General features: G+C 36.7%; 1 pseudogene; it reads left to right on the top strand.

Moving 5' to 3' along the window:
* The first annotated feature begins 2,543 nt into the window (after positions 1-2,543).
* LOC141492678 (large ribosomal subunit protein uL16m pseudogene) lies at positions 2,544-3,210 on the top strand (annotated as a pseudogene).
* The last annotated feature ends 6,034 nt before the right edge of the window (positions 3,211-9,244 follow it).

The raw sequence follows: 9,244 nt of genomic DNA, 5'->3' as shown, positions 1-9,244 counted from the left end.
AGGTACACATTAACAATGAGGTTGACACTGGTACCACCAGAGCTAGCTCAGTTCTTGGGAGGCTAAAAAAGAAAGTATGATAGAGAGGAGGACCAATAGATTGAAAGTATACAGAGTTGTTGTACTGACCTCATTGCTATATGCCTGTGAAACCTGCACAGTCTACTCATGCCATGTCAGGAAACTGAATCACTTGCATTTAAATTGTCTTAGGAAGATTCTGAAGAACAGCTGGCAAGACAAGATATCAGATACTGTGGTTCTTTTAGAAATTAAAATGCCTAGCATTTCAACATCACTACAGAGAGTGAAACTGTGGTGGACTGGACATGTTGTTAGAATGCCAGATGCATGCTTGCCAAAAAAAAATCTATTTTGTGGAGAACTAACACAGGGCAAGTGCTCATAAAGGGGATCAGAAGTGGTATTGAGACATACTGAAAATCTCTTTGAATCACTTTGGTATTGCTTGTATGTTATGGGAGACACTGGCATAGCATGCTGTGCCCTCCTCAGAGAGGGTGCTGAATTGTATGAGGAAGCCAGAATTGAAGCATTCCAAGGGAAACATGACATCTGTTAGTATAGAATACCCATGGACTATTTGTGGCAAACATGTGCTAGAAGATTCCAAACTTGTATTGATCTAAGCAGTCACAGTTGGACACACTGTAATTTGCTTCAAATATACTAATGTCATTTTGGTATTCTTCAATAATGAAGGACAAGAACCAACCAATCAACAATGAAACCGATTTTCCTGCTGGGAAAGAAAAATTTGTAGACCTTGACATCAACATTAGTATATGAAATGGAAAAATCTGTTATTCTGTCCAGATGCTCACTTAGAATTTCTAGATTCTGTCTCTATCTTTATCACTTTTTTATGATCTTCAACTAGTCACTATTTCCACATTACACCTCAATGCAAGACTAAGGACTTGGGATTAATCACTGCTAAGATTCTTTTGAAGTCAGACAGTTTTGAAACATGAAAAACTACATTTAATATTGGAAATTTCATGAATACCTTCTCAATTTTTCTGTAAGCTTCAATGACAATTGAGCAGTGGGATAAGGCCAGAGATAACATTTGAAGAACAGGACAATTTCTGAAGATAACAATAGAGAAAGAAAAGAATTGGCTGGGATAACTGCAGGGTTGGGGCTCCTTCACCCTTCATCTGAAATCATACAATCACATAGAAATGAAGGGAACTCTTAGGTCTCAAAGACAAAAAAAAACCAACAACTTTAGCCCATAAAAAATCCTGGCAAAAATATTCCTAGCATATTTGCATCTTGCCTTTCCTTGAAGAGTTCCATGGAAAGGAACAATCTCAGTTTTCTGAGGAAGGTTATTCCATTTTGGGTTTGTTCTCACTTTCCTTGTAATTGAGTTAAAATCTGATTTTTTTGCAAAACCAACAGAAATCGTATGATTATCTCACTAGATGTTGAAAAAGCCTTTGATAAAATACAACATCCATTTCTATTAAAAAACACTAGAAAGTTTAGGAATAAATGGAGTTATTCTTAAAATAATGAATAGCATCTATCTAAAACCATCAACAAATATTATCTGTGATGAGAATAAACTTGGAACATTTCCAATAAAATCATAGGTGAAACCAGAATGTGTTTATCACCATTACTATTCAATATTGTATTAGAAATGTTAGCTGTAACAATAAGAGAGGAAAAAGAAATTGAAGGAATTAGAATTGGGAAGGAAGAGACAAAACTCTTACTCATTGCAGATGACATGGTTATATTTAGAGAACCTGGTAAAAATCATCTAAAAACCCTCCCTGAAACAATTAACAAATTCAGCCAAGTAGCAGGATATAAAATAAACACACATAATTAATCAGCATTTCTATATATGAACAACAAAACCTAAGAGCAAGAGATAGAAAGAGAAATCCCACTTAAAGTAACTATCAACATTAAATACTTGGGATTCTCACTTTCAAGACAAAACCAGAAACTGTATGAACACAATTATAAATAAATAAATAATGAAGTCAACATAATAAAAGTAACAATTCTACCCAAATTAATTTCCTTATTCAGTGCTTTAACAATCAAGCTACCAAATAAATGTTTTACCAAGCTAAAACAAACAGTAACAAAATTCATCTGGAGATGAATAAAATGTAAAAAATAGCAAGGGAATTGATGAAAAAATGTAAAAGATGATGGTCTAGTTCTACCAGTTCTAAAATTATATTATTCAGTGGCTGTCATCAAAACTGCCTGGCTTTGTACTGCTTAAGAAATATAATAATGGATTCGTCGATTAGCATAGGTTCAAAAGAAACTGCAGTATGTGACTGCTGCAATCTGATACTTGATAAACCCAAAGACATCAGCTTCTGGGATAAGAACTCACTATTTTGGGTCTGTCATGGCAGCACCCTGAGAAGTGGCGGTGTATTCCAGCCCCGGCGGCCCCGGGCTTGCAAGCATGTGGCGGTGGCTCCCCAGCCCTGGGCATGTGCCCTTCAGGCCCTGGGGTTGCCCCACTTCTCAGAGCTAGCATGAAGACCTTCCTCCCAGTGCCCACCTATGAAGGGATTTCTATTCCCAATAAGCCCAATCTCAAGTTTATTGATCAGATGCCACAGGTGCCAAAGATGAGGCAGGAACCGAAGGACTTGAATGCCATCCAGGGGCCATCCACTGAAGCCACTGACTTCACAGAGGGCAACTTTGGAATCCTGGTACTGGGTGGTGGTTATCTCCACTGGGGCCATTTTGAAATGATGCGCCTGACAATCAACTGTGCCTTGGACACCAAGAACATGTTTGCCATCTGGCGTGTGCCAGGCCCTTATAAGCCCATCACCCACAAAGGTATGGGCCAGCACATGGGGGGTGGCAAAGATGCCATTGACCACTATATGACAGCAGTAAAGACCGGCCACCTTATTGTGGAGGTGGGGAGCCACCGTGAGTTCGGCGAGGTGGAACCCTTCCTCAAGCAAGTGGCACACAAGCTGCCCTTCCCAGCCAAGCCTGTGAGTGGAGTCTCTGGAAAAGATGTACAAGGAGCAAAGGGAGAGGGAGCTCGAAAACCAGAACCCCTGGACCTTTGAGCGTATTATCACTGACAACATGCTGGGGATGAGGAAGGTGGTGAGCCCTTATGACCTGACCCATAAGGGACTCTACTGGGGCAAGTTCTTCCTGCCTTGTCTAGTGTAGTTGAAGCAAGGAGCAGGCGTCAGACTCCAGCTTCTCCTCAGGAACTTCTGCCCTCCCCCCCAGCACCATGAACAAAGCCTTGGGTGTGCATCATGGAACATTACCTAGAGTTGGTTCTGCACGAGTCTTGGCCCCTTTAAAGAAATTCTGGAAACACCTGAATGTCTCTTCTCATGTGTCTTTGCCCCAGGAGACCTGGATTCAGGCCCTCCCGCTAATACAAGTTAACTTTGAGACCCTAGGCAAGCCACTAACTGCCAGGTGATTTTGGCAACTAGAAGACATGGTGACCCACACTGGTTATGGAAGTTTCTTCACCAAAAAAGGAATCCTTATTCCAGGTGTCCTTAGACCTATTTCATAAGTCTTAGACACTTTTGGCAATAGGGTGAAGACTTTTTGTAAAGAAATGTTTATCAAAATAGTTTTTAAAAGTCCACAGACCCCAGATCAAGAATCTCTGCCCTGTTTTCCCTATCCCTGTGAAATCATCAGTTTGGAAGAACTTCTGGCATCGAATTCCCTTTCATTGATGCAGCTTAATAAATTTTCTCTAATTTATAGTCATAAAAAAGGACTCACTATTTCACAAAATTTTTTGGGATGCTGAAAAATAGTACAGCAAAAACTAGGTATAGATGAACCTCTCATACCCTATACCAAAATGAGATCAAAATAGGTACAAGATTTAGACATAAAGGGTGACACTATAGATAAATCCATAGACCAAGAAATATATCAGATCTATGGAAACAGGACAAATTTATTATCAAACAAGTATTAGAGTACATTTTAAACTGCAAAATGAATGATTTTTTACTCTATTCAATTAAGAAGTTTTTGCACTAATTAAATCAATGCTGTCAAAATTATAAGGAAAGCCCAAAGTTGGGAAACAATCTTCACAACTAGGAATTCTGATAAACGTCTCATTTCTAAAATATATAGAGAATTGCATGAAATATAGTATTAGAAATGCTAACTGTTCGGAGCGGCTAGATGGCACAGTGGATAGAGCACCGGCCCTGGAGTCAGGAGTACTTGAGTTCAAATCTGGCCTCAGACACTTAATAAGTACCTAGCTGTGTGGCCTTGGCCAAGCCACTTAACCCCATTTGCCTTGCCAAAATCTAAAAATAAATGCTAACTGTAACAATAAGAGAAGAAAAAATAAATTAAAGAAATCAGAATTGAAAATGAGGAAAGTTTTCCCTCTTTGTAGATGATAACCAACAATGATTGAATAGACAGATTTCAAATGCAATTAAAACTATATATAATCATATGGAAAAAATGCTCCAAATCATTACTGATTAGAGAAATACAAATTAAGACCATAATGAGGCATCAGCTCACATCATTAAAATTGGCTAAGATTGGAAAAAAGGAAGATGATCAATGTTTGGAAAGGTGGGAGGACTGTGACAATGATGCATTGCTGGTGGAGTTGTGAATGGATTCAACCTTGCAGGAGACCAATATGTAACTATGCCTTAAGAGCTATAAAAATGTTCATTCCCCTTTACCCAGCAATTCCAATTCTAATCCTATATTCAGAAGAAATCATAAAAATAGGAAAAGTCCAACATATTCCAAAATATTCATAGCAGTTCATTTTGTAGTGGCAAAGACTTGGAAATTGAGTGGATGTCCATTAATTGGGCATTGGATAAACAAGTTAAGGTACATTGATACTAAGTAATATAATTTTCCTATAACAAACAATAAATGGTTGGACTCTAGAGAAGCATGGAATGACTTACAGGATCTGATGCTGAGTGAAGGGAGCAGAACCAAGAGGAAAATGTACACATTAACGACAACATTATGAGATGATCTACCTTGATGGAAGCAGCTCTCTCAGCAGGTCAGAAAGCTGACATAACCATATTAGACTGACTATGGACAATGTTGTCCCCATCCAGAGAGAAAAGCAAAAACAAAACAAAAAAACACCCTTCAGAATCTGATGAACATTTTATAAAAATTATATTTTATATATGTCTCTTAATTATAGTTTCACATACTGAAAATCACTAATCTGTAAACATGTTTTTCAAAAATATGTATTTACAATGTTAACCTGATTGTGTGCTGCTGAGGAGAGGGATGTGGTAAGGAAGGGTGGATAACAATTTTGTAACTTAAACATATGCAAGGATATGTATATTATTAGTAAAATAATAGTATATTATAGCCAAAATTTCATATAATGTATTTGGAAAAATAAAATAGCAATTAAAAAAATCTACTTATTGTCATGTTCTATCCAGTATTCTCATTCTTTCCTTTGAGCCATTGCAGAAAATAAACCTTTCCTCTCACATTCTTTTTTTGCCAGGCATTAAGGGTAGGAGATTAAGTGACTTGCCCCCAACCCCAAAGTCATATATCTAAGTATTGTTAGGTGTCTGAGTCTGCATTTGAACTCAGATCCTCCTGACTCCAGGACCAGTGTGCTATCCACTTTGCCTCCTAGCTGACCCCTCACATTTCTTCAAATATATGAAGACTGCACCATATTGTATGTATTTTCTCTTCTATAGGTCAAGAAACACTAATTCCTTCACCTGATTTAATTAGGCTCTTCACTATTGTGGATGCTGTCCATTGCATCCTCTCCAGATTATCAATGTGTATCACACTGTGGTATACAGAACTAAACCCAAAATATCAGAAATTTGTTTATGGCATTAGGATGATCATCTCCCTCTTATTGGAAGTTTTATCTCTTTTTAAAGTGGTCTGTTTCCTTGAGGTTATTTTGTCTGACATACCCTCCTGGATCAAAATGATTTTGCAGTCCACTGGAAATATCCAGATCATTTTCTAAAGAATAATAGTCCTGTCTTTTGGGAAAGGATGCTCTAGGGGGCTTGTGTGTGTTTTTAGTTCCTTCTTTAATAAAACTACTTAGTGAATAGGATCAATCTTCTTGTATTTCCTGAGCTTGTGTTATTCAAACTCCCCGGAGCTAGCCTTGTTCATCAGTTCTTAAAGGGGTGACTTTTCTCTGTCTCTGCCTCTGTGTTTGTGTGTGTGTGTGTGTGTGTGTGTGTGTATTTTGTTTTTCTTCCTCTGGATGGGGATAACATTGTCCATAGCCAGTCTCATACCCTTGTCACAGCTCTCTGAGCTGCTGAGTGGAGCTGCACCTATCAAGGATGTTCAGCTCATAATGTTGTTGATGTGTACCACATTCTCTTGTTTCTGCTCCCTTCCCTCAGCATCAGATCCCCTAAGTCATTCCATGGTTCTCTAGAGTCCGACCATTTATGATTTCTTGTAAAACAATAATATTCCATAGTATTCATGTATCATAACTTATTTAGCCATTCATTAATTGATGGGCACATATTTTACTGTTGATCCCACCAAGTTCTGTGTAATTCACCTGTGACTATTTGGACTTTGAATTGCTTCTTCCTTGTTGCCCCAAAGGATTTTCTCCTTTACCTGATAATTCTGGAATTTAGCTATAATATTCCTTAACATTTTCATTTTGGGATTCCCTTTCAGAAAGTAACCAGTGAATCCTTTCAATGACTATTTTACTCTCTATTTCTAGAATTTCAGGGCAGTTTCCCTTGACAGTTTCTTGAAAGACATTGTCAGGTTCTTTTTCTTTAGGTTTTGACCCTGGCATTCACATAGTTTAATAATTCTAAAATTTTCTCTCCTGGATGTATTGCTCAGGTCAGATTATTTTTTTTCCAATGAGGCATTTTACATTTTAGAGTATTTTTTTATTTTTTTTAAATTTAACTCAATTGATCTTTGATGTCACATGTAGTCATTAGTCTCCACTGTGTCTTTTCTTCAAGGAATTATTTTCTTCAATTAGCTTTTAGATCTTTTATCCCAATAGATTAATTCTATTTTATGGAGCTTTTATCTTTTTACATTTGCCCAATAATATTTTTAAAGGACTTGTTTTCTTTCTGTCCATTTCTTGTTTCCTTTTGCATGATGCTGAATTTCTTTTGTATTTCTTTTCCCAATTTTTCTACCTGACTTTAATAATCATTTTAAAGCTATCCCAGGAGGTCTTTTTTATGCTGATGACCAATTCACATTCTCCTCTATAGAATCACATACGATATTTATTTTCCTGTCCTCTTCTTCTGAGATGAGGTTTTGTCTATTCTTATCTCCAAATTAATGTCTCTAGTCCTGAATTTTCTCTGACATTTCTTATTCATTATTATTTTATTTCTGAACAGTTTTCCAAGCTGCTTATTTTGAGGAAAGGATTCACTCACAGACTTTCCACATTGAGAACCCTATAGACTTGCTCAGCACGTTGGACCATCTGGCTTAGTCATGTCAAAGGAACAGGGGTCTGAGATACCTGTGTTGGAGTGCTCCCAATTGGCCTAATTTGCTATTGTTCTGCTGAGCCAGGACTCTAGAGAACTGAACTGCAGATCTCTCTGACTCATTCTCCTACATATCCAGGACATGCACTGACAATAGTTGCCTTACTTGGGCACACTCTCTCTCTACTTCGGACAAATCTGGGTGGAAAATGTTCCACTGTGGTCTTTTCTGAGTTCTGTCAGTCCTGAATTCATTTAGAGTTTTAATAAAAAAAAAAATTATAGTTTCTCTCCTTCATTGTGGCTCCACCCTTTTATCTACTATGCTTCTTGATACTGGCACCTTGATTTTTTACAAGAACATATCTTAATATAGAACAATATTCCAATACCATGTTTTGCAAATGTCACTTCATTTTAAACTGGCCATCATTTTCAGAAGCATTTTTTTTAGGTTTTTTCAAGGCAAATGGGGTTAAGTGGCTTGCCCAAGGCCACACAGCTACATAATTATTAAGTGTGTCTGAGGCTGGATTTGAACTCAGGTACTCCTGGTTTCAGGGCCTGTGCTCTATCCACTGTACCACCTAGCCTCCCTAGAAGCAAATTTTAGTCATGGATTTTTTTCCTACCAATTATCATGAAAGCATGAGAGATCAAATGTGCCTTTTTTGAATTACTGTCTCCCATTTATCTTCCATGTCACCTATAGTTTTGCAGTTTTGAACTGACATCTGAAGAAATTATTCTTATTCTTTCTTGAGCAAATCTGTAAAATTCTGAGTCTTTAAATTGCTCCGAATTTGTCACAATTTCTTTGCTGATATATTTTTCTGGACAGGTGGATAGTCATATCCTCCCCCCACTTGTAGCTTTTCCTATATATCCTCTGAGGGAAATATTAGTTACAGAGACACATCTCACAACTAAGGTAGTCAGTCAAATATTGAAAACAGACAATTTGCGGGCAACAAATTCTGTGTAACTGAAAGAGTTCAGACAAAAGATAAATGCTAAATTAATTTCAAGGACATTTTAGATCTAAAAAGCATTAGTAATAATTAGTAAATTCATATCAAACAATCATTCATTAAATACCTACATTGAATCCATAAACAAGTATGAGAGAGTCTTTCTGTTCTAAGATATTAAATTCCATGGCACTAGTGAAAATTCAATATGTATTGTACACAGATAAGTAAATGCAATGCCATTGATTTTGTGGGAATGGGGATAACAGTAATAATTGAGGAAATTAAAAATTCTTTAAGTTAGTACATTAACTCAGGAAGAAAAGGATCTTGTAATTGATAATATAAAGAGAAATATGGGATCCCCTCTGTTCCATGTTTAGGAAAAAGACTTTTAATGTTTCTGAGAGTATCATTACAAGTAGGTAGTTTTGATTGGAATGTAGAGTTTGTTAGTCAGTTTCATGAAATAAGACCAGAAATATATGTGTGACTAAGATTATGAAGTGTTTTAGAGGGCTAAGATGATGAAAAATAATTCTAGGTGTAATATGGAACAGGTGAAGCACCTTAGAAAATTGTCTGACCAATGTATGAGGGTAATGATTACAATATGATCACAAAAACAATTGGACTTTGACCATATGTTTGTTTGTGTGTATGTGTGTGTGTGTGTATAAATATTATATATATATATATATATATATATATATATATATATATATAATAGATATCATCATCATC

Source organism: Macrotis lagotis, chromosome 1, assembly GCF_037893015.1.
Source record: "Macrotis lagotis isolate mMagLag1 chromosome 1, bilby.v1.9.chrom.fasta, whole genome shotgun sequence".
In the NCBI taxonomy this organism is placed as follows: Eukaryota; Metazoa; Chordata; class Mammalia; order Peramelemorphia; family Peramelidae; genus Macrotis; species Macrotis lagotis.
The sequence above is the reverse complement of the archived record's forward strand: the minus strand, read 5'-3'. Positions and strand labels throughout refer to the sequence as shown.